This window comes from Crocodylus siamensis, chromosome 3 (assembly GCF_052110815.1).
Source record: "Crocodylus siamensis isolate JL-2025a chromosome 3, ASM5211081v1, whole genome shotgun sequence".
Taxonomy (NCBI): Eukaryota; Metazoa; Chordata; order Crocodylia; family Crocodylidae; genus Crocodylus; species Crocodylus siamensis.
Window position 1 is genome coordinate 10,763,446 of NC_143397.1, and position 26,689 is coordinate 10,790,134.

General features: G+C 42.0%; 1 protein-coding gene and 1 long non-coding RNA gene across 7 annotated transcripts in view; one reads left to right on the forward strand and one right to left on the reverse strand.

Annotated features, from left to right (window-relative positions):
• LOC149867974 (uncharacterized) overlaps window positions 1-13,535 on the reverse strand; it is a 128,322-nt gene extending 114,787 nt beyond the window's left edge. For 2 of the 6 annotated variants that reach the window (XR_016441162.1, XR_016441161.1), the window contains exons 1-2: window positions 12,272-12,492; window positions 3,427-3,507 (exon numbers count right to left, since the gene is read on the reverse strand). The gene's annotated coding sequence lies outside the window, so the exon portion shown is untranslated. Of the gene's footprint in view, window positions 1-3,426; window positions 3,508-12,271 lie in introns of all 6 variants that reach the window. The other 4 variants (XR_016441160.1, XR_016441163.1, XR_016441159.1 and 1 more) reach the window with 4 other exon arrangements.
• The window catches only part of LOC149867973 (uncharacterized), a 354,972-nt gene that overhangs the window by 218,044 nt on the left and 110,239 nt on the right, over window positions 1-26,689 (forward strand). The window lies entirely within an intron of this gene.

A 26,689-nucleotide genomic window follows, 5' to 3' on the forward strand; every position in this document is an offset into this window, starting at 1 on the left:
CTCTGATATCTCCAAGGGTATCTCCTTGTAAGTGGGGAAAGCCCCAGCATGGGACCCAGGGAATCCCCAGTACCTGGCACCTCCACATCAGGACCCGCTTACTCAGATCCACCCCCAGGCTCTCCAGGGACCCATCTGGGTAATCAGGGAAACCCTGAACTTCCCCACTTAGACAAGCAGAGACCTTGGGGACAGGGCTCAGCAAGCAGGGAAACCCAAGACTATGTCACGTCATCTCTGTTTTCTTCCCAAACCTTTGTCTCTCTCTTCTCTTTAGACAATAAGCCTTTCCAAGGGAAAGAACTGTCACTTATGATGCATTCATACCCCGTCTAGCACAATGGAGCTCTGTCCTTGTTTAGCACTTTGGGCGTTACTGTAAAATAACTAATAAATAATGACTCCAACTTTTGGAGGCAAAGCAGCTACAGTGGGTAACTGCAGAAAGCTTGTGGGAAAAGAAGTCTTGTGTAGACACAGACTTAAGATGCTCATGTCTCCAGTGACCGGTGTAGTCCATATGTTGCCTATCTGGCTTGTGTCCACTGCCTTTCTGATAGTTTGAATGTGACAGACCATCGCAAGTGTTTAAAGATTGCTTCTATCTTGCGGAGCTGGTCTTTCTCATTGGTCTGCGCTAGTGGACTTCAGAGCTGAAACTCGGGAGGTCTGCTTTCCACGTTGTGCTTATGTGATTATCTGACAACTGAGGTGTCAGCATGTAGCAGATATTACAAGTGGCTGGGTTCAATTAGCGCCATATAACTTTCACTGGTTGGAGCTATGATAGACTTTCTGTATGAGAGGCTGCAAAGACTGGGATTATTTAGCTTGGAAAGGAAGATAATTATGGGGGCTTAATTGGCCCATTTAAGATGATGAATGGGATAAGAAAAGCAGATTGTTCCTTCTCTTTACACTGCGCAGTAATATGAGAACAAGGGGTCAGGTGTTAAAATAAATGGTAAGTAACTTTAAAACAAATAAAGGAAATGCTCCTCCACCTAGCATGCAGTCTGTCTGTGGGAAGCATTGCTGCACAAGTGTAGGAATGACTGGGTTTGGTGGACTGGGAGGACTGAAACTGTGCAGTTAACATGGCCAAAATCCTGTCCTTAGGGGTTTTTGAGGCTTGTGAGTCCACAAAAAAAGCAAAAGCAATACCATCTGTGCCAAAGATGATGACTCAGTAAGCCTGGGAGGTTAGCATGATGCTGCATAGCGCTGCTGCTGCTCCGTAAAGGTGCTGCATGCTTCCCTTATCCTGGCACCATCTGTCGGTAGTAGCAGATGCACAGGCGACATGAAGGTCCCAGCTGTCCCTCCAAACCACTCGCTTAAGTGCCCGTTGGTTCTCAAAGGTGAATTGTGTTGGTGTAATGCTCTAAGTGGGGCATGGAGGTATTCCCCTTTTGCCCTAATGCCCTAATGTAGGGGTGTCTGTGCTGGGGGTGGTTAAACTTATGGTGAAACAACCTCCCTTTGTACAACGTTGTAGAAGTGATCCAGAAAATGGAGAGTGTTTTGATTTTCTGTGTCACATCAGGCATGTTGGCTAGGGTATCACAGGATACAAAATTCTTAATGGATCAATGCTTTAATCAGCTGTCTCATATCCTGTGTTCCCCATGCTACTAAGATCCATATTCGCTGCTGGTAAAATTCTGGTCAGTGCTACCAAATCTCCAATTGCTTGGTAACTGCTCAAAGGGGGGATACAAGGGGGTGGGGGGTACAAATCAACATCTCATTTGCCTCAAGCTTCTCCTGGCCTTATTCCTGGCCTTATTGTCTGGGTATCACAGTGCTGATGCAAAGTAAAAGAAATTGGTTGGAGGGAACCTCAGAACAATATGACTGTTTTCCTGGGAGATGGAAGGGGAAGATGCAAAATATCTGCACTGTGACATCCATTCAGGCACGTTAAGCAGGTATGATAAACTTGCAACATGCAGGGAGAGCTGGGATCATTTACTGTTCTAACCATGGGGATCCATCCTGAAATTAGACATTTGCAGTATCCTTAAACTACATGCTAATTCAAGCAGTTCACCATAAAAGTTTGATTAGTGCCACTGCACTTCCAAGTACTTAATAATATATGAATGGTACGGGCTTCACTGGCCAAACAAACCTTGCGGGGGTGAAGTGGCTAGGTTTCCCCTACCTATGAAAATGAAAACTCTCCTCCTTCCCTCCCCCACCATCACCTTTTTTGATCCATTTATATATTTTAAATCCAGCATGGATAATCAAAATCATCTAGTCTGCTCTCTTGTATACCATGGGTCATTAGATGACATCCAGTTAACCCTATGCTAAGTCAAATGTGTTGGATTAAACTAGATCATGTCAGTCATCAGGAGATTATTATTGTGTGTCCAAAGCAGATATCAGAAGATGCTGAAGAGTCATGAAAGCCCAAGAGTGGGACACGGCCAGGCGATGAAAGCAGGCTTCCCACTCTCACTGAAGAGAAACCCAAAGACCTCTTCATGTTCTCATGAAGAATGACTTAAATCTGGGACCAAATCTCCAACTGCACTGCAATTGTAGAGAAACTGAGGAATACGTTTTATTTCTTTTCTCTTCATTATTTATGCTTTTTCTGAATTTCTTCTTTGATCTGACTTCTTGAGAAAGCACAGATAACAAGCATGGATGCAAATGCTGTAGCTGCTTCGGCCTCATTCATCTCTCACCCATCTTGGCAAATCTGATTTAAAACATTGGGTTCAGGTATTATCAATATGTTCATTTGAATTGCATATTATTTCTCCCACGGACAAAGCTTGCTTCTAATCCTTTGCAGCGCTCAGCCAGTGTAACCAGCTGAATATCTTGGAGTTTTAATGATGCAGAGCATACAGTCCATGTGAAATTGTTATTGGACAAGAAAAAAAAAAGTAACCTTGAAGAACGGTGTTGCCTGTTGCTAAGTTTGCAAGGCTCATGTGTGGAGTCTTAACTTTGAATAAGAGTACTACAGGTATGATGGTGGAAATCCATTGGCATCAGCAGATTTCTATAGGCATAAAACCAGAATAACATAAAGGAAAGGAAGCCCAGCATGCTTTGTTTTAGGAGGTGGCAGACTACATTTGTAATATACCTTAAATTCTGGAAACACTTGGGCAGTATATTCAACATTTGCCTTTCCCAAAAATATGTCGTATTTGCTTGAATTTCCTAATATTGCTTTTTACATCTCGCGTTTGCTGCTGCTCTTTTAAAATGATTTTGCCAAGATGGGGTAAGAAACCACAATTGTGATCCCAGGGATTTAAGAACTTCTTTGCTTCCATCCATCTGGCCGCTGTGGTGCTTTCCCCCCCCTCCTTTATGAAATTCAAACAGAATAATCTTTGCTACAGAATACTGTTGGCCGTGCTTCCCGTCTGCATGTCAGTGCACGCACAAACATACCTGTTAATTGCTTTGCAAGAGGAGGAGGAGCTGCCACTCAGGAGCACACAGCTGTCGCACTCCGGTTACATCTGTATAATCCTGTTGGGATACAAGTTAGCTAAATCACTCTGATTTTGACCCTGAATGAAACAAAATTAAAGTTGCAGCAGCATTGCTTCACTTGGATGGCTACACGGCCATACAGATGTAACAGTTGCATTGGACAGGTGATACGGTTATCCTTTGATAGCAATATAATTGTTATGTCTGTCTATATCTTAATACAGGAGCGTCAAACTCGCCTGAGTCCCCCAGGCTGGATCTGGACTCTGGGGTAACTCCAAGTCCAGACCCAACTGTGGAGAGGCAGAACATGGGTTCATACATCCACTGCTCCCCCGACCGCTGCCACCATGGGTCCCCAGTGGGGATCCGCAGCTGGGAATTCAGCAACGGGCCCCACTGAGACCATGTTGTGGTAGCTGCTGAACATGGTAAGAAACCATGTCTGCACTGAAGGGTCTGCAGTGTCGTCATAATGGATTAAAGCACTTGAGAGAAAGCAGAATTACAGAGAGGGAAACAAAATGGTCACAAAACAGATTCCCTGGTCCAAAACACTATCCGTTAGACACTGATATCCAGCAGTATGCTCCTCACTGGAGTCAAAATCCCTCTTGCTTGCTTCCTGAACCCATAGGAAGAAAAGGTGGGCACTGAATTATTCTTGTTTCCCATAGTTACTTGCAATAATTATGCTGGCTAATTCGGCACTAATGTCAATATACGCAGCTTTTCAATAACTATCGTTTCTCTACATTTAAAAAATATGGGGAAAAGTGGTGAGCCACAACTGTATTGTGCTCTGAAGCACCTGTGTATTATATAGTACAGGTGGGACTTCCCGCAGGTATCCAGAGGTTCCCGGTTTTGTATTGTGCAGTTCACGAAATGTCTAGAAGGGGTACCACTTTGACTGTAATAATCTTTGGAAAAGGCTCTCTGCTGTTTTGTTGCCATATTCTGTTTCCCTCTTGAAACAAATCTGTGAGATTCAAAGAATTACTCATTTTGATCACTTCCATAAAGCTGGCTTCTGGTAGCAATTAGATTTGCACAGTGAGTTGCTATCTCACATTGACAAGTGAGAATATTTGGCAAAATTATTTTTCTACAGACTTTGATCCATGCTTCCTATATATATATATCTAACTCTGAAAACACCAGCAATAGTAAAAGGAAATCCAAGTTCCTTAACTTGTTTAGGGAGCCCAACACCTGCTGCTTCTGGGGATAAAGATGGATGGTGTCCTCATGTTTCCATTTATGTATCATTTATTCTGCAGATGTGTCAGTCTGAGTTCCTTAACGGTTCTAATCTCATGCTGATGTACAGGCTAAACAATGGGCTTTGTTTTTACTGGTACTACTCCACTGCCTTTAAAGGAAGGTGTAAACCATTTAAACCACATGTGCTGATATAAGGACTTGAGTCCAACCTTACTTCAGTGAAGTGGGTAATTGTTCTGGATTTACGTCATGAGAGCCAAGTCTGGCCCCTATTATGCAATTGCCTCTGGGTGTTTCTTAGTAATTAGGGATGTTGGTTGTAGCTGTGTTGGTCTAAGGCAGGGGTGGGCAAAATGCAGCCCAGGGGCTGGATCCGGCCCATCAGGCCGGTCTATCCAGCCCACAGGCCCCTAAGAAATTTAGAAAATTAATGTTTATCTGCCCTGAGCTGCCTGTCATGCGGCTCTTGATGGCTTGCCAAAACTCAGTAAGTGGCCCTCTGCCCAAAATAATTGCCTGCCCCTGATCTAAGAATACAGGCAGACAACATTCCTTGGGTAAATCTGATATACTTTATTAACCAACTCAGATAGTTGGAAAAATCTTCTTAGCCAGCTTTTGGGCACAAACTAGTAATTAGCAAACTCCAGGACCTCCCTAAGCATGAGAGGAAGCTCTGCAAGGCTTCAGCTCAGCAATAGCACTTTTACCGAGTCAACCGGGACCCATCAGGTGCTACGGTCCTGCACTAGAGATCATTTTGCTGACTTGTTCTTAGGTTGGATCTGCTGAATCCTATCCACTCCAGTCTCAGGTATGAGCTAGCATTTGAGGAAAAATAAATGAAGAAGAGGGTACAGCCAAGTGCAGAAGAAATCTTCAGCTGAGATTTAACATGTGTTTTGTTATCAAGTGAATGCTAAAGTTAAATCCCAGACAGTCACTTTGAACTGCATCCAATAGGAGAGTATGTTGGAGCAGGTCTTGATACATCTCCCAAATAATCAGACCTCTCAAGTCTGCAAATCTTGTCTAGTAGTCTTTGCTGGTACTTACTGCTGCCGAGCAGACTACAAATCTCACTAGCGCAAGCAGCCCAGCTTTTGGGAGTTCAGCAGTTTTGATTCCAGGCTCAACTGAAGCAGGGAAAAGGTACAAAAAAGGTGACATTAATCATGTGGTAGAGCAGGGAAAGGAACAAACATATTTAGTGTTTCATAAAGTTGGGCTTAATTTGCATTTTACTGAAGATCTCTGGCAACAATAGAGGCAGCAGCTATCCATAAAATCTCCCTTGCCCCTAATTATAATGAGCCATACACTGTAAAATTGCTAAGTTACTAAGGCAGCCAACATGCAAAAAAAAATGGGGACTGAGGGAAGGACAGTCATTTATACCAGGTCAAAATAAGAATAACCTTGTATCTTTTCAGCATCTGATCTGTCATCCTCGTGTGTCTCAAGGCTTTGTTATGAATTAAAAATATGTTAAGAAGTTGTGGACTACTTTAAGATATGAAAACAAACATGATCTGAAAGCCATGTCTTTTCTAGCAATTGGCTTTCATTAATTGTTCCCTTCTTTAAGTTTCCAAGCAAAGAGTGAAAAAATATATATCTGGGCAGAAAGTCAAGATTCCTTTAAAATGTGGGGGTTTTTTTTTTTGTTTTAATTTATTGCAAGTTAACTCCAGGAGGTAATTACAGCCAGCTTTTTATATTATTTTTGACATGGAGCCTAAAGTTTAAAACTGAGCTCTGTGAAGGATTTGACATCTATAAAGTGAAGTCCAAATGATGGTGTTTTCCTGCAATAGGTTATGAAGTTGGAAGCTCTTTGAAAAATTCCTTTTCTTAGTTACACTGCTGTTCGACTAGACAAGGAATCAGACAAAACTCAGACCACAGGGAGACAGTGTTGTCTTGGAATTAAGGCAGGGGATTGAAAGGAAGGACTTGCTGGCTTACATTTTTTATGTTTCCTGGTCTAGTATTTCCAAAAGTGGTCCACCACTGGTTGTCAGGTAGAGGTTTTCAGACATGTAATATGAGATGCCTCAAATTTGGCAGCCAAAAATTCTGTGGCCATTTGAGCAAAGCCACTAGGCAATTTACTTTGCTTCTCTCTAAAATGGGTATATTTATAGCCATGCAACAGCAGGAGTAATTTTCAAACAGCAAAATGATTGATGGATCTGGGACAGGGCTCCTGAAGTTCACCTGCAAGCAGAAGCCCAGGCTGTAGCTCTGCCAGGCAACCTGAGCACTCCCATGAGGTCCTTAATGGGGGCCAAGGTGACCTGAAGGGACCAACGGGAGACACAAATACCTGATAAGAAGGCCATAAAATCCTCCAGTCCATGCAGGACTTGGGAGCAGCTTCTTACCTCCTACCTTGTCTTCAGTTAAATTTTGCAGCTGCCAAGGTATCCAAGGCTGCATTAACTGCTTGTTCTGACCATGACCCTGTCTTGATCCTAACCTGGGTATCCTGGGACTTAGACTGATACCTGGCTTTGACCTTAGTTTCCACTCTGGTAGACCCCTGACTCAATATGAACCACTAAAATGGACTTACCTCCACCCTGGTTCATGCTTGCACTCTACAATAATTATTTGACCATCTCTAGTATCTAACTGTCTCATTGGATTACCCCCTAGTCCAGGCCCAGTGCCTTAACCAAAAAATCATCTTTTCCATCTCAAAAAATCTACTTTACAATTTAGGTCTTGAAGAGTAACTCAGGCCATGCTACACTCACTTGCAGGGCATTAGACACCACAGTGCTGAGCATTGTGACATCTGACTTTTAGGGCACCTTCTATCTAGTGAAATCCCCAGGTTTTCTAGTTTTCCCCTTATGATGTTTTGGGACATTTGAGTGTCAAGGACAAGGATTCACAGAAGCTAGTGCACCAAGCAGGAAGCCATCTGAACTAGCCTCTTTGTAGGCCAAGAAGAGTGGGGACATGAAGTCTAGCCTCCACCTTTCCAAGAGAGTTGAAGACCTCTCTTGGATACAGGCATATAAGCCAAGTCAGCAATTCCATTAAAAACTGAAGAGGAGGATGAAGTGATGCTGCTTTACTCCATCCCCATTACTCAGTAATTGGTGCACACAGCTGGGTGTGGGAAAATCAGCTTCAATTCCCTCTTTGGGAACACAGATCTCCTACCTCCTAGGTCAGCAACCTACAGCCCATGGGCTGGATCCAACCTATAAGGCTTTTACTATAACACACTGCGGCTGAGTGGCAAAAAGAAGCAACAGGGGATGAGTCCTAATGCCCACTCATTTCTGACCCAAGGTGGGTCATTCTGGTCCTCCTGGTAGAAAACATTGCCCTAGAAAAGTGACCTTGGCTCTGTCAAGATGTTGGTGATTCTCCATGTACTCACTGGCAGAAGCTCCACCGATTTTACCCATGGTGTTTTACCAGGGGTTTGCCAGGCCCGACCATAGATAGGCGTGGTTTTATAAATACTGCCAGCACTTTATAGGCCTGCCACATCATTCAGGATGGTGAAGCCAGCCATGCCTGCCCTGAGCATGCTGCCTTCCAAAACCAGTCTAACACTGCTGCCTGAGGAAGGGGCTGGATACATGTCACCAAGATCTCCTAAAAGTGATCTCATTTCTGTGAACCACGCACAAAATTTCCAGGCCTACATTACATCCATTTCAGAAAGAAGCACATCCAGTGAGATAATGACATGCTTCACTGCTCAGCAGTATGATCCAGAGGTGATGTAGGCCTGTCCTTAAGCAACGAAGTCCCTCTGGTGAACCTCTCCTTGTTGCTTCCTCTCATGTTTCTCACCTATCCACCTTTCCTCTCTTAGAGTACATTTATTTCTGGGCCCATGGACAGCTTTCAGAGACTTATTCAAAGCAATACTTCCAAGCCAAGCAGTTGCAAAGGAAGAAAAAAAAATTTAAACAATGGATGGAGGGCCACGATCTTGAACGGGCCAACTCAGTCAGCTCCGTCGTTAAGAAATATATAGCTCTGTTCAGTGGCCTATGTGAAATGAACTGTTGGTTTCAGTCCAGTTCTTAATGGATGCATATGTGCACCAGTGTCACTGGAGAATTACCGCTAAGATATACAACCCTACTCTGAATGGCATTAAATCTGGTAGCAACTCTTTGGTGGCTGCTCAGGGACAGGCAGTACGCAAAATGATTTTGTGGCCTCTTTCCAGACAACTTTTCTAGTGTATGTCCCCCCAAATCAGCAACAATGATGACATTCATTCCCATCCTTGCTGAACTGTATTGTTCCTACTGGTAGGATTTAGGTCTTCCCTGCTATCAGTGTGACTATTCACCAGTGATACATACAAAATAAGGATTTTTAAATAGAAATCCCCGAGCATAGGTGGCTCAGACTTCATGTTTTACACAAAAAAGAACTAATTACAGGGATTAGAGCTAAACACCTGGATTGTTTATTTCCTGAAAAATGCAGTTTGGGGTCACCCAAAGCTATCTGAAAATTTAGACCAAATGTGGCAGATACGCTGGGCCAACAAAAAGGAAAATACATTTAGGGGAAAATATAGATTTTGCCATTTTTCAACTGATTATTTCAGCTTTCATTTGAAAAGGAAGTTTTGTTTGGGAATGTAGCCAATGATCATTTTTTAAGAGATTAAAATCCCAAAGGAAGTTGAATAATTTTGTTTGATCCAAAAGAAAATGACTTTGGTTGTTCCTTTCAGCAAGGAAAAAAAAAATTGCTGTAGGCCAAGCCAAAATGATATTTTCCCTCTGATATTTTAGTTGGACACTGAAATAAAGAAACAAAAATTAATCACATGGTTATCATAGGGATTTCTGACCTAGATTGTTGCTCCCCACTTTCCTTCCTGGCTGCTCTTCAAATGGAAATGTGCTCCTCAGGGAGAATCGCTGACGGGACTCTGGGGTAGTATCAACTCTCTGCTCAGTAGACCCAGGGTGCAGTACCCTACCCCTACAACTTTCTGACCACTTGGAGTAAGCATTGCTAGGATAAAGAAAATGTAAACGGTGCAAGAAAGGAAGATATAGATGATATAGATGATGGTCGACTGTTAACCCGAGCATCTGGCCCTTCATGAATACGTGCAGTTTGCAGGGTTTTTAGCCTGTGCCGTGCTACACATGAAACTGCCTGAAAACCTGTCCCTGGAATAAAAGGCCACTTTCAATGAGGCTTGATCGTTAAGCACAGGTCATCCAGGTGAAGCTTTTAAATGACAGCTAACTATTAAAAATAAATAATTCAGACTATGCAGGAGCAACCCGTGCATTGGCGCTCTGAATGCATTAGATTCCTGCAGACCTGGAAGGGAAAGGAGGAGGAATCTATATCCAATTCCCACAGACAAATATCACTCTTCATAACTATCTATAAAAGATTATTGTCTCCATTTTATTTAATTATTCCATATGAAGTAATTATAAGAGAATAATCAGCCAGTTCAGTGATGATAGATGTTTCCGACAAGAACACAAAGGAGACTAATAAAAGGCACCACCAATCCACATCATCATTATTAGGTCCCTCACATCTTTAATTTTTCCTGTTTTTATTGTTTGCTCACAATTAATTGTTCATTACTTTTCTCAAGAAAGCCGATGGCAAGGCAGTCACTTCTTGAGACGTCGTGGGTGTTTACTAGGCCAGGGCTCTAGTACTTTGAACACAATCAATTACTGTCAATTAAAGAGGTCTGTGGCACCTGTGTCAATTAACAAGGTTTGTGAAACCTGCCAAGCTTCGTCAGTCAACTAATCCATTAGCAGCCCTCTTACCAAGTTCACAAGCATATAACGGGGAATGTATCCTCCTCACTATTAAGGGTAACTTTGAAAACTTCCTTTCAAGTGTTTGGAGTTGGCCTTCAGACTGGGAGTTAAAATGAGCACTCTTCAAACTTCCTGAGATTTGCACGTGAGTGGTAAGTCTGCTTCTCTGTTGTGCACTATTCCAAGTAATTGTATGCCAGCATCTAGTGCTAGTCTTTCACTAAGATGAAGCAATTAAGCACTGGAATCTGGAAATGAGACAGACTGATAGCTTACAGTCAACAGCTCTTAAAAAGCAGTCTTTCTTGTAGCCAGTACGCAAGTGAAATGCTAGCGCTATTTTTTTATACACCTCCCCACTTGGCCACTTACAGTGCATAGAGTCATCAAGGTTGGCTTCAACATTTTGAAGTAGCAGGGAGGTCTGAGGTCTATAAAGCCTGCCAGTTCAGGGAAAACCACGTGGGAAAGGTGTATTTTGAACGAAGGCAGAACTCAAAAATGGCTCAAAAGGATTTTCTTAAAGCTTTCCTAATAAAACTGGCTCTGGGCTGAAACCAGACATGGAAAATGTGTGCCCCAGGAAAGCACTTCCTTGCTAAAGTTATAATCAAAAAGGAGCTTTACACTGAACTTTTCATTTCATTTTGGCCATAAGCATTAACCATCTCTCGCCCTCCAAGAGCATCATTTTTTGCAGTACAGCCAGTGACTAGAGCATTCATCCGCCACCTAAGACCTTGGGATTTAACTCCGATGCTTTCAGTGGCTTGCTGCATGACTTTGGGCAAGTCCGTTGCCAACCTATGGCTTCATTTCCCCTTCTGTAAAACTGGAATTATGATTACTTCCCCTTTTCCTTTGGGAAGTATGTTGGGATATACACCCAAAGGGCCTATTCTATTAATTGGGTGCCTAATTCTACCCCGTTAGAGTCCCTGAAGAAATAGTTAACACAATGTGTTGCATTAAACTCTTCCTGTTAGCTGCTTTTTATAACTTAGCCTTAAAGCAAAGATGGTGGTATGTTACAAAAGTAAATGCAATAATGTTTTCTCAGGTACTTCAGTGGGGTAGAATAGGATGGGATTTAGGTGCCTAAGAGGTGGAATAGACAAGTGCATATAGAGTATAGGTGGTAGTGTTTTATCTAGGCTTGGATGTTTGATAAGTGAAATATAGTTTGGTCAATTGACCAGTCAAATATTGGTCAAAATTTGTCAAAAATTGCCAATAGGTACAAATAATACACAGAAAAATCACAAATGTTCCATTAGAAAATGTGTCAAAAACAATAAAAATCAGAAAACTACAAAAAATATGGTTTGGGGTTTGTTTTTTTGTAAAATTGCTATAATCTTTGACTTGTCAAAAAATATGCAGTCAGTTGACCGGTCAACTGACAAAACTGACGAATCAATTGATTGGCTTGTCAGCCGTAGTTCAATGCTAAAATCCCAAAGATTTTACAAGCTGTAGATCATAAATTGTCATTTCATCCTGTAAGGTACGTAGCTGTAAGAGCTGGTGTTGCCCGGCACAGATGAGTAAAATTAAGGCATCCTCACTTTGAAAAGCATTCTGTATTATCGTCTGCCTGACCTGAGACACCCAAATTAGGGGCGTCTTTTCAAGTGAATGAGACGAATGAGAGCGTGGAAGTTTTGGCCCAGATTCCCATTTGTTCCTTTCTAATTGTTAGTGTACCCTGCCCCGCGCAGATCCGAGGACAAGAAGGAAACCCGGAAGTCTGCCTTCATCAATGGATCACTCACCTGTCAGAGCTCGCAAGCGCAAAGTTGACACATGCTCCTTCCACATTGCACCTCCTCAAAATTCATCTTCCACTGCAAAACCTCGCTGTGTTGTTCCTCTGTCATTCCATCTCATGTTTGCTTAGTAATTGCAGGACACGAATTTTCCAGTGATCAAATCAAACTGCACTAATATGTGCCTGTGTGCAACTCAGTGTGAAAGCAACGTCTCTCCACCCGTGGGGAGCTCATTATTATATACACAATCTTTGTATTTTTATTAGTCAGTCTTATGATTTGTGTGGTAAGGGGATTGGCAATATTGTTTCACATACATCAAAGGCTGGCAGAGTAGTTTAACAAGAGCCAGCAGGTTACACACAAGCCCCAAAACACTTGTTATAGGTGTGACTTGCCCAAACCAAACTAGGCAGTGAGTGTTTGCAGAAGTTATTCCAACTCCTTGCAGCATTCACTGGAGCAGCTATAAAATGGGAATTCTTCATTAAAGAAAAAAAAGCCCAACATTTCTAAAGTATCGCTTAATGCATGATATGACTTAAACACACCTCCTTTTTCTTGGCTCTGACTCATTGGGGGAAATGAAGTATGCATGATGACTTACACAGTCCCAGACAAATTTCAATCATTCAAATAGTCTCCTTTTAGGATTATTCTTCCTTCAAAAATTAAAAAAAAGTCTGCCAACTTATGGGCTTGTTTTCCCAATTACTTTCTGGACAAATTTGAAAAAAAAGGAAAGCAAAGAGCCTAAGCCATATGTACAGTTAACAAGGAAGTGAAGACTTTTTTCCTGCATTAGCCAATTTAGCAGGTCCAGCTGAAAATATCATAATTATAAATGTCTGTAGTGAGCTATGTCTCTGTGTTGTTTCCTATTTAATTTTCACTGAGCAGCTCATCAGAAAATACATTATGGACAACTTTGCTCTTGCTCATGCGCAAGATCTCTTCCCCTCCCCCCCCTTAAGTGTCAGTGCATTTACACGTGGTGATTTGAGCATTAGCCATTTTTAAGGTGCATTAAGGATGCGGGTCTACACGTGTGCACCCTTAATGCTACTTAAAAATGATGATTTTAGGTTAGTATTGCTGAGATTGAATACCTGCATAAAGCAAGTATCAGGTTTAGGACTGAGTAGTTAAGGTGCCGTAACCCACATGCAGATGCCTTAAGGCTCCTTAACGCCCGTGGAGCCCCATGCTGCAGCTGGGTGCTGCCAAGAAGAAGGCGCTGTGGGTGCAGTTCTGCAGGGCACAGATGCTGGAGCTGCAGCGACTCACAGTATCCGACACAGGGTCAGGTGCTTGCCTGGGACAGAAGTGGGTGGAGCAGGGAAAGCTGCGCCGGGTGCTGGGGGCAGATGCAGTCCCAGCCTGCCTGCTGCCCCAGGCTGGAGCCCCAGCATGGGCACCTGAATCCCAGGTGGGCAGCGAGGCATCCCATCCCTGCAGGGCTGTATTGCCCACCCAGCCAGCAAACCTGCCCCAAGGGAAAGGCCTGAGGGAGCCACTAGCAGAGGTCCTGCCCATGCTGCGCAGCCCGCTTTCCCAGCAGGGAGTTGTAGGGAGGCCTCTCCCTTGTCCTTTGACAGGAGCCCTTACGTCTCCTCCCCGCTCTGCCAGAATCGCTGCTCCAGCTCCAGCATCTGCACCTTGCAGAACAGCGCCCACCGCGTCTTCTTCTTGGTGGTGCCTGGCAGCAGTGCAGGGTCCCATGGGTTTGCCTCCAGCCTGCTGTCTTCCAACAATGGGGAGGCAGGAACATAGGGAGGGGATTAGATCTGGGGCTATGGCCGGGGACAGGCCAATCATGCCTGGGAGGGACTGGAGGCTCCCACCCCCTTAGCTAGCCCTGGGCTGCATCGTCAGGCTACACTGCCACAGGATTGCAGGGGCTGCGTAGGGTGCTGACTAGGGCAGGCTGCCAATGCATTTGCCCAGCAAGCTGCGTTAAGGCACCACGTGTGGATGCGCACCTAAATTGCCTTAATGCATCTTATGCTAAGGCACATTAAGTTTAGGTGTGTGTAAATTCACGTGTAGAGACACCCTTTGACTAGCATATTCTTTCCTCAATGTCTACCCAAGCACTTTATTTTGCTTATCTCTAAAATGGGTATATGTACAGTCAAACAACAGAGGCAGAAGTCCTTTTCAAATAGCAAAATGATTGATGGATCCATGACAGGGCCCCTGAAGTTGGGAAAAAATACTGTATCACTGAAAAATAATACATTAATAAATAATGATGTCATTTTTTTTTTCCTGTTTGGATCATTTGTGTGGAGCAAACATATATGATATGATGACTGCCCTTCTACTGGCTCTGTGGAAGTTGATGGTAGAGTTCCTATGGACTTCACTGGGATAGCACCCCAACATTGCCCTTGTATGGGACCTCATCTCACTCTCACTGAAATGAATGGATGACTTTTAATTTAATTTTAGAGGGGTTTGACTCAGGCCCGTATACACAAGTACAACTCCCAGTTATTGCAATGGTAATGACAATTGAACTATGCAGTGGAGTATTTGACTTTCTCTGGAACGATAGTTTCCTGATTTTTAAGAAAATCAGTTTTAACAAATTGCCATGCTTATTGAGAGCCATTTTTCTCTAAAAATAATCCTAGTCAGCTCTATACTACCACAAAACTGAAAGCTATGAATTCCATATATTCAGTCCCAGCTGTCCCAGTGGCTTTTCAGGTAATGTGCAGAGTCATCTCTCAAGTAATCGATGCCACATCTTATATATTGGTAGAAGGTGAGACTGTCAGAGTTACCGTGTATATTTGCAGACCACATGCCCACAAAAAAGCATGCCTTGTTCTGGGAAGGAGATTTTTCCAGAGTCATAGTAGAGTCCTGACCACAGAGGTAAAATAGTCTTGGTAGTATATTCCACCTCTCATCAGCCAAAAGCTGTTAGAAGTTCAGCACTGGCTGTGAAAGGATTAACACTGTAGCTCCGACCCTGAACAGTGAACTCTTCCCCTCCCTCCTAAATCTGGCAGGGACAGAAGCGTGGGTGCCATTATAGCTGCCTTTCATGCCATTCCAGGGCAGAAAAATTAGCTTCCCCACTTAAGACGTATACCCCTATTTGGAGGGCTGATATCTGGAGGAAGGCTATGTGTGATATGCAAGTAAATACAGTAATTAAATAACTGGATTGGAAATGTGAGTACCCAACATTAGCATACATTTTAATTTTTTTGATATCCAAAGGATCAAAACAATCGAACCTACACAAGAAAACATCTGTATCTATCAGAGGGAAGATATGAAGTATGGGGGGCACCTACAAGTGCATTTAAGCGTAACTAAGTTTAATGCGCATTAAGCAAACATGCATTAAGTGATTTTTGGCATGTGTTCACACATGCAGGGACTTGGCACTGAAGTTAGGCCTGTGGCCTATCCAGGGGGCACACGGGGCCTGCTGGGCTCCTGCACACAACAGTAGTCTTGTCTGGGCTCCTGGTGTGTGTGCCCCAGGGCACAAAATGACCACAGGCTTTTATACCCAGCAGCTAGGAGCTGCTAGAGAGCAGCCCAGCCTTAGGGAAGAAACAGCAGCTAGCCAGAGGCCCCGGGGCTGAGCTCAAGCTGGCTCCCTAGTAGCTGGGCAGACACAGCACTAAAGTTAATGCTGAGTTGTGTCTACATGTGCATTACTGTACATTAACTAACTGCACCTGAATTTGATACCTGCATTTGCAGGTATCAAATTTAGGCACAATTAGCCTAAGTTAATGTACATTAAGAGCATGCACATGGAGAGGTGCACCTGTAATGCATGTTAAATTAGGTTAGGCTAATATGCATTAATACACCTTGTGTAGACACGCCCATGAAGTATGCAGCGGAAAAATGAGTATCTGCCTCTTTCCATACTCAGACTTGCCACCTTCTTTTCTACTCTCCATACACTGAAGTTTCCCCACAGAGCTTTCTATCCTGAACTATATTGGTGGGGCGAGGAGAGAAATGATCTCTATTTCAGAGACGGAGTGATACATGAGAGGGCTTTTTCCCTCTGCCTCTTTTCAAATGTAATTTGAGCTAGGGCTAAAGCCAGGGCATGCTGGCCATAATTACTGGGACAGATCCATGAATTATGGACATTCTCACAGTATAAGTGAAGCCATTTAAGGATTGGCACTAATTGTGAGGATCTAGGTGATCATGCCTGATGCTAGTATTGCCACCAGTCCAGTGTCTTGAAATTCAGACCAGCATCTCAACCATTAGCCTAACAAAAAAAGGTCTGTGTTTGGGAATTGCCCCTATAAAATGGAAAATGAAATAGAAACCATATGGAAAATGTGGCCAAAAAAGAGAGAATTTTCTTGATTAGGACTATCTTTTGCAACACTAAAATATGAATTTTCCATGGACTATGTTATCCCATCCTGAGTACGTCCATCTGCATTTCCAATAGACATCTCTTCCCCTGTTGTTCCACTCTGCATTTCTTTCTGCTACTACTTTCCTCAGCAGAATCTGAATATCATGCCGAACTGCAAGGTGGCTCTAGTTCTACCGTAAATTATTGGGCTTGATGCAAGAAGTAATGGGTGACATTTATGTTTTGTGTTATAAAGCAGGTCAAAACAGAGGATCATTATGAATGGCCTCAAAACTCACTAATCTATATGGGCAAATATCTGCTGAAGGGTTTTAAAGTCCTTAAATTTATTCTACCTGACAACCAAATTGGATCCAAACAAAGGCCTTTAAAGCTGAAATATAAACACTGACTCACCAACCCTCAAATTTGGAGGTCTACCCTCAGAAAACTCCTTTTCTTCCTACTTGGACTCACCTTCTCCTTCCCAACTCTCTATAAACCGGTATTTTCATGTAGTTTTTTTCAACGGTTTTAATTAAATAGCAAATATCTACTTTCAAGATTTTCAGAATGAAAAAGTCTAATTTTTCAGCTTGAAACGGCTTCTAGTTTTATGCAAGCAGTTTGTTAAATACAATTAAAACCAAAGTATGGTCCCAGTATTTTGAAATTATCTAAATTATTCATTCTTCTGTTTGATTTGAACTATTTTTTTCTGTTTGCATCAATTTTCAAGACTTGGTGTTTTTGAACCGAATTAGAACAGGGAAAGTTTTCAACATCTCAAAAATCCCAGCGAGACAAGCGAGTCATTCCCTGCTTAGCCCTTAATTTGGACTTAAATTGCATTTTGCAATTTCAAAACATCCTCCAATTTGATACGTACTCTGCTCCTCACACTGATATATCAGGCTGTATAGTTTTCCCTACATCAGTAACTATAGTCAATGTACTGTGGAATCATTGTTAAATATTTAATAATTAGCTGTGGTTTAATAACGTGTGTCTGAAGAAATGCTGAAGGCTGTGAGCAGATAATGAAAGAAAGCTGTGTCCTGAAACTAATGTCTCAAGATATTATATATTGTGCTGCAGTCGTTTCTTCACTCAGCAAATTGAGTGACTTTGCCACTTGGGGGGAAATGGGCAATTGTGTCTTGCAGACATCTGCTTTTGTAACCTTCTGTTTTCCCAGGGAGAATCCATTTAGAGACCTGAGTGAGAGGCCTCATGGTAATCCCAGGCCCCAGAATACTTCAGTGGAAAGAGTTTCCCTTCAACTGCTCATATTTCCACTGAATAAAAGCATCTTTCATTCTGTATGGTAATGGAACGAAGCAACATTGTGTGCAGACATGTGTAGATCTTGGCACACAGATCGTTTCATTTACATACAAAAATATAAGTGGTAAACTGAAGAGGTTTTTTTTATCTTCTTTACAGGGTTCAATGTCATTGTATTTATTTATTTATGGGGTTTGACCCCAAATTTATCTGGTCTAACAAAAAACACAGGCATTTATAATGAAGAAAACTCCTTTGCATGCTAAGCGTTGGCTATCTGTTCTTTTCTTCTTAATATTAAAGCAGAGGATACAGTTGTAATCCTGGTAAAAGACAGCAAAAATAAAGGGTAAGCAGTTAATGGAGACTTGAGTTCCACATCCTTACTGGCTAGCTGAGGGTTTGTTACTTCATTTTTTATGCCCTGGTCCTGCCATCTGTAAAATGGAAACAACGGCAGCAACTTCCCATCCAGACATGGGGTAACAACTTAAGACTAACTGCCTTGATTTTGATGAAGTGACCATGGAAGGTCTCCAAGGAAGTACAATGTATTATGAACTTGAAAATTCCCTTGGCATAAGCAGACTGGGAACATGCTTATTATCTAGGGCAATGATTTTATTAATAACGTCATTGCTGTTGTTGAGTCTTCATGCTGGAATGCAATCTCTGAGCTCTGTTCAAATGTGTTAATTAAGGACAGCCCTTTGCCCCCAAAGAGCTTTTAGTCTCCACTGGGATGTGTCTCTTCCTCATACTGGTTGTTAAGTGTTTGGAGCTCTTGGGATTAAATATACCTGGGAAGTGTAAAGGACTGTTTGGATGGGACCCCCAAAAATGTATTCAGCACTCTCGTTGGGATTTCATACAGGAATGTGCTTCAAAGGCTAATGCTGACTTTTCTTTACTTAATGCAAAAACTGCCAGGCTGATTTCCTCTCCTGTCAAGCTACAGTGGGAGCAAAGCCACAACCCACTGAGAACCCTGCAAACCGTTCTTCCTATTCTTCAGAGCAATTCTGCTTCTTTTCCCTTTACAAAAGCACAAGTTTTACTGATTTCTTTTTTTTATGTTAATACATGGACTGTTTATTTGTTTGGTTTATTTATCGAGCTATAGTAGTGCTTCATTAGACCTTTTTCAAAAGGTACCTGATGAGCTACCCAGTAAAATTAATCAAGCTATTCCTTGACTTGAATGGATGTTAAGTCTGGTTTTGGGGTAGTAGCAAATTACTACCCAGTGGGCACATCTACACATGCATTAATGTACCCTAAGTAAGGTGCATTAAGTTAGTACCTGTAATAACAGGTACTAACAATGTGCCATAATCAGTGCTACTGCACAGTAGCAGTGGTACATTTCTTTTATGTGATGCTAATGTGTAGTAGACTAATTTTACTGTGCATTAGCATATTAGCACAGCTTTCACCGTGATGCACTAATGCTTAGTAGAATTAGTCTACTGCACTTCTAGCTTCTACCAGGAAAATGAACATTAGCCTGTCTTCATGAGCATTAACTAAAGAACACAGTTTTTAAATGAAGCTTAACGCACATTAGCCTAGTTTAATGTACATTAACTATATTGCATGGCTTTTAGTGTTGCATTAATGCATATTAAAATAGGTTAATGAGTATTAAAACACAGGTGTAGATGTGCCCTGTAAGGTCCTAAACCTACAAACACTTAGCCCTTAAGACAATCCTGAAAAGCTAAGCATGTATATGTGTGTCTTCAGGATTGTGGTCTATGAGCAGGAGGCCTTACATAAAAGGATTATATGACAGTTGGATGCATGTACATGTGCATTAACATGCTTCAGTTAATCGGCATTAAATTTAGTACCTCCATTGTGAGGAACTAGGAAAATATGCATTAGTCTGTCTTAGTACGCTTTAACTAAAGAGCATGGTTTTTAAGTAACACTTAATGTGCATTAGCCTGTCTTAATGTGCATTGACTAAATAGCATAGTTTTTTAATGATGCTTTAATGTGCATTAAAATAGGCTAATGTGCATTAAAGTGCATGCGTAGATATGCCCGGTGACTACAATTTCTGGTTTAGTACCTTGCCTATTCCAAGTTATTAAGGTAATGCTTTCTTCTGCCCTAGGATGGGAAGAGAAATGGGGAATACCAATAAAACCAGAGCTAAACATTGCTTTGAAAGCAGAACATATATTAATGAGACGAATTCTGGGTACCAGGCTCTATTCAACATCACTGTGTCCCACCTGTAGTCCTGTTTACTTCAGTGGGACTGTTCAGTGGGTGAAGATATAAGAATCCCACCAGGTAATAAAGGCACATGCAATTCTAAGCGATGCCTATGAGACAGACAGGTTTATATTTAAAATACATCTGTCTATAGTGCTGTAATTTTAATAGGTAGTTGGATTGTGATCCCATTAACACAGAAGTAAATCTGGAGCAATTTACACTTGTGTGACCAATATCCTAATCTGACTCAGAAAATATGAGTTATTACATTCCTCTGGAGCCTTTTTTTCCTCCTTTTCATGTGGGTGTACATCTCCCATTACCATTAACGGCAGTTACGGACATGCAGGGAGGGAAGAGTAGACCCCTAAGAAAACATTAACTCATATTTGAACATAGCACTCCTATTTTACAGTCTTTACACCGACTCCCTGTAAAATTCTGTATTGATTTCAAGGTTTTACTGCTTATTTTTAAGGCACTCTGAGGCTGCGGCCCAATATATCTGACAGATCTTTTGTCACCATATGTTCCTGAGAGGCAGAATCAGCAGGGTTATTTAACTCTGTCCAAGATACAAACTTAAGTCTTTATGGAGCCAGGGCCGTGTAGCAGCTATTATCTGCAATTGCAAGGCTCATGTCAGAGCTCTCTTTGAACTACTCCTTCTGCCCTGACAAGTGCAGGTAAATTTAAAACAATAAAACTCTGATATATATTATAACATTTTCTTTTGCTGTGTGTTCTGTGAGTCTAGGGTGAAGTACACGGTATAAAAAAATCATGGGAGAATCACACAATTTAAAAACATTGAAAAATGAGTAAGTCATCTAGGTCACATCACCAATAGGCCAATCAAGGATTATTCCTTCCAATATATTTTTCTAGTGCTTTGTCCAGTCTTGCTCAAAATCAGCCAAGCAATAGGGATTCTTCCTTGGGGAGGCTATTCCACAGTCTAATAGGTATCAATTTCCCCTTGATATGCATCCTAATTTTTCAATTGCTCCATTTCATCCATTTCGTTCATTCCATTAAAGAGTATTATCCTAACTGTTTAGTCTTCATTCAATGGAAGAAAAGAGTAATAACTGAAGCTGAGTGAATAATTTATTGCAAATAATTTACTCAATAAATTGAACCTCTCTGCTCACCGAATGTCCACAAGAAGATCTAAACGCCCTTGAAATCTAAATTAAATACATAGTTCTCTATTTTTTACACTGTTTATTTGATCGTTTGCAGCTGGTTCTGAGTATTCGGTATTTGGAATTCAACCGGTGTCACCTTGTTGTGATTGACCGCAGAAGTTGCCATGATTTTTTTTGTTTTGGGTAGGAACACATTGAGAATAACTGATTAGGAGGAAGGCTTTGTGAAGTCAACAGGGATTTGAATCTGCTTGGCGAAGCAGTAATTTAGAAATAGCCTAAAATAAACCGGTTTATGGAATTTTTAGAAATCTGTAATTTTTTGAAACATTTCAACATTTATGAAATATTTTAAAACATTATAAATAGTTTTCTTCTTGGACTATACATTTTTGCCCGAGGCATTGTTCCTTGCTCTGAAAAAAAACCCCTCCAAAACTTCAGATTTATTTTCTGGGTGCAATGTAATTTTATCTCGTGCAATTCAAACTCAGTGTGGGTATGGTACACTTGAAAAGGGGACAATCATAGTTATGTATCTTGTTGACTGTTTCTTCATTGGGATGTTGGTTGAGGGTTTTTCTAGTGTTTCTGTCCCTCTGTTGTGCTGCACAGTATTTGTAAAATATTCTGTATGTCTCCTACAAAGATTAGCGTAAGCGCTTAAAAGCTGTTTTCTTCACATAATAATTGTTTGCTCTCCAGCTTGTGGGGAAGCCCTCTGAAAAAAAGCATAGACTCAACTGAAGACATTTCAATTTTAAATTGAAGTGAAGGGGCGTGGATATACTTTTTCAACATTTATCTTACACTGCCGATGTAAATACACATACTGCATCACACACTATCTCTGCCCCTTGTGGCAGACACAACAGATATTTGAACAACCCCATGATTCATTTTTTTTCCGCAGTGTGCTTTCAAACTTAGAAATTCCTTAAAAGAGAGATATGGGCATCTTATTTGATATCCATGGAAAACCAACACATTTTCTTAATCTAGAGTATATTTGATGGTTTGCTCAACTGCTTTGTCTTCTGGGCCTATAGCCACTGTCAAACTCCCTGGCATTCCTATCTCACAAGCTAGTCCTGCCTGTTCATTATATTGGATATGGATCTTCAGTAAATGCCAAAGTGCTGGAGAAAGAAACACTGGTGATTCAGTATATGAACTTCCTTCTTTCTCTGTCAGTGCCCTCGAATGACAGCAATGAAGGATATGCTTTTGGAATTGCCATCTTTAAGAAGACAAACCTGAGCATTAAAGACCCCATGGCATTTTTTTTTGTTTTTGGTTTTGCAATGATGCTTGTAGCAGATGTTTGCATGGAATATGTCACTGGCCAAGACTCCCCTTGGTTTCAGCTGTACAGTGTACTCTTCTGCAGCTGTTTCCTTTCATCCGGAGACGGTTGCAGTTCAATAGCAGATAAAGTGATCCCTGAGTCTAGTTTGCATTGGGTAAGGTTAAACAAAGGACTTTGGAGACGAAGGGTACGTACCTCAACTTACACATTGGAATCCTGGACCCACTGAAATCAATTGACTTTCACTGACTGTGGTACAGCTAGGAAGTCAAGCAAGATCTATTTACTACTTTATCATTGCAATTGATTTTTTTTTTTAACTGGGGACAGGAGGAGAAGTGTTGATTTGAGTACAGTCAAAAAAAGAGGTGTTCCAGAATGGCTTTGACCTCGTTCCCCATTTTATACTTTAATATCAATTCTGTATTGACATTATAGTTTCATTGATAGACAGATTTTCATTCTCTTCTGAACAGATCAATGCCTGGTAAAAAGTAGAATAGGCCACCACCTCACCGTAATTTTTCTTAAGCTTTTTTTTGTATATAAAATGGTATGAAAGGCTGTCTCCACCTTTTTGTTAGTTGACCCTGCATTTTATTGGAGGGTAGTATCTATTCTTTTTTGAGTTGCTTTATTCTAGATTTGTCGTGAATTATTATAAAGTGAGGTAATGTACTTGAAGTCTTTATTTTAAAAAGCCAAGCCTTTAAATTATCAATCCTTTCAAGTTGCTAAACATGAACAGGAAGAACTCTGGTGACACAGGTTACTGGGTTGGACATCCTGACTTGTATTGTTTTAACATGACTCTCTTCATTGTCTCCCATAGCCACTTGGAAGCTGCCTGTTGGTGCTGGCCCATAGACTGGCATTACCCTACTGACTGACCTCTTGGTGAGAAAGGCAAAATATAGAGGATCCTTGCTGACATCTTCCCTCTGGCTTTAGCTGCTTCGGGTTTGCAATCATTGAACTTCCCTTTCTGTTCATGCCTGGGGAGAGTTGGCAAGGTGGAAAATGAGGGAGACACAAAAGCCAGGAGAGGCGCATGGAAAGAAAGGGTGTTGTCTCCACACTACGTAACACAGGACGAAGACTTTTTTTTTTGTGCTGATATACCTCATTTTGTCTCCCTGACTTGCAGCTTTGTTTCAGAGCCCTCTGCCGGGAGAACATCTTCAAGGCATGCAACCAATTTATTGCCGAAATAAATACATCAAAAAAACACTGAGGCTGCTTAGGGCTTGTATGACATCATTCCCAAAGGCTTCTGCTGCTGCATATGACAGTTCATATACTCCTTCTCTGTAGTGGCAAAAGACAGTGGAGAACATTATAAACACTGCGTGCTGTCCCAGGATATGTTTCAGGCTCACAGCCATTGAAATCCCAAGGGCTTCTTACGGGAAGCACAAGTTCATTCAATAATTTTTTTTTTAGCCAGTCAAGAAAGCAAGGCATCCTTTAGTACTGCAGGCTTTTTAGAGGCGTTTAACATTTTATTGCCCATCTCCCCACAAAGAACTGCAATATTTGATCATCCTATTTGGCTCAACAACAAATAGCCAGATGCACACCCTTTCTAGACATGCAAAACACGTGCACGTAGCGTGTGACAAGAGGACTAGGCCATGGATTCTGAGAGGTGTGAGATGCGCTGAGAGGAGTATTGTGATTTGGGTTTTCTACTTCACTATATTAGCACAAATAGCTGCTTTTCATCCATTAGCATTAGCAAAGTCCATGTCCTTCTACTAGCTATTGAGCCTTCACAAAAGTTAAGTCTCCATTTCATTGCAATAGAGGGAACATTTTGCTATGAATATTGTTCAGATTTCATAGTTTCATAGTTATTAGGGGCTGGAAGGGACCTTACAGATCATCGTGTCCAGCCCTTTGCAGGAAAGACTGCTGCCTAAGGAAGATGAGCATCAAGACACATTTTTTCTTTAGAAACCAGCTATCCCCTGTTTTTCTGCAAAGGAATCATCCCACCAGTAGAAGCAGAACATGCCTTTTGCCTTTTACTGTGAGACCAGCGTGTTTGCCTCAATACAGTGTGTTCACTTTGTAGCCAGTGTCTCCTAATGACACATTTAATTGCACATCATAAGGCCACTCAGGCCAACATGTTGTGGCGCTCTGTCCAAAAGGTACTGGTGATGGCAGAGCAATACATTTTCCCAGGAGAAAGTGACAACCCCTTTGGGGATGCTCTGCTCCACTAAAAACATGGCACGGTGGCCGCTTGGCATTTTATAGGGTGGTATGTGTAGAGTATGCTGTAAACCCCCCACAGCTGACAGGTTCAGGGAGTCAGCCTTCAGCTTCAATGTGAACATGAATTAGCAATGCGTTACATCAGCAGCACCTCTTTAATTCTGGTGCCGGTGCAGTATGTTACAGAGCGGGCGTTGAGGACCACCAAGATCAGACGCCAGACATTCCCGTGGAGAGGGCATGGAATAGCCATGCTATAGAAAGTAGTCCAAAGAGGACTGGGGAGAAAACTCCATGGACAAGGCAAATTCTGAGCATCGCTACATGAGGCAGAGGTGTGATTTCCACTTGTGATTCAAGGTGCATACAGCTACAGTGAGATCTCCTGAGCTAATCATTGTAGGCCCTGAGATCGCACCGCAGGCATCTCCCTGATATGAAACCAAGGTGCCAGGTAGCTCTGTAACTAGTTATTTTTCAGATCCCATCTAATACATGAGCTTAGTTGGGTCACCATGCCCAAGTCTTCACTGCGCTGCAACCTGCACTTGCTCTGAGCTGACATTACCGCGATGCATTCGTCAGTCAACCTTGGGAATTGTTTAATGAGGGGCCAAGTAGTATTGGTCCACGCAGCCCCAGAAGCCAAGAGCTCATGATGTAGATCAGGGTTATGCAAGCAATGGACTGCATCTCTTCAGCACAACCCTGCTGGTGTTGTTGGGGTCACTATCACACCTGTGTTTGCACACAGACCTCTCTGATGTACTCACTCCTGCATAAATTGGTACTAAGCCTGACTCTACCAACCTGCTGTGTGATGCTGCAGAAAGGTTTGGTCTCAGCTTCCTCTCTGCCTGGTGATGCTGCTTACAGCAACCACCAATTATCTCTTTTCTATGTCTGAATCGCAAGCTCTCGGGTATAGGGACTGTCCTTTTGTCCTGTATTCTTTGAGCGCCTGGCACAACAGGGCCTTGATTCATGACTAAGCCTTCTCAGTGCTGCAGGAAATACAAATAGTAAATGATGACCAACATCCAACTAAGTCCAGCTTTGTCTAAGTGCCACTGGTAGATTTTTGCATTGAAAAGACAAAACAACTGGTAGTTAGGATATTTCCTGCAGCTGCAAATGTGCTTGAGAAGTATCTCCTGTCTTCACAAGAATGCACTAGTCATTGGTATGAAGAAGAGAATCTGGCAAGGTTAGGCGACACTCAAATGCATTGAAACTGTGTATGGGGTGACAAGGGAAAGATGTTTCCGTGCAGTCATGACCTGAAGCACCATAGTCAGCTCTATCCTGGAGCTTAGACATTTTTTTTTTGCACAAAAAGTATTCATAATCATGTTTCTGGAAGCACCTGTAGGGAGATGTCCAGCTACGTACTGTGCTGTCAACTTGAGGACCCTTAGGGGCGTAAAGAGATCCATCCTAAGCCTGCCCCTGGTATTCCTAATAACAGCAATGTTTCTGACTAATTGTTTCAGGGATTATGTCAGCATCATGTGACGATACAAAACTCTTGTTGATGTGCTTTGGCGCTCGTCAGTTTGAAAGCCTGCTACATCCAAAGTATGTCACATTAGATAGATATCCAACCCGTTTCTGGCCAGGCGATTTGGAAGAGACTCAGTCCCCATGGAGAACACATGCAGTTCTCAGCCCACATTTCCTAGGTTTGGTTACTAAGATTTACTTACAGGGGAAAAAAAGTGATTATTTTGCTCTATTGAGATTTCATTCCCTAGCTAGGAGTGTCCTAAACTTTGTTTTTCCCTCTATGAGCTTTACCTTATCATTTCCTTCTTATTGCCCATGTGGTGAGATGTTACCCGTTAAATTGTATTTCCCTGCAT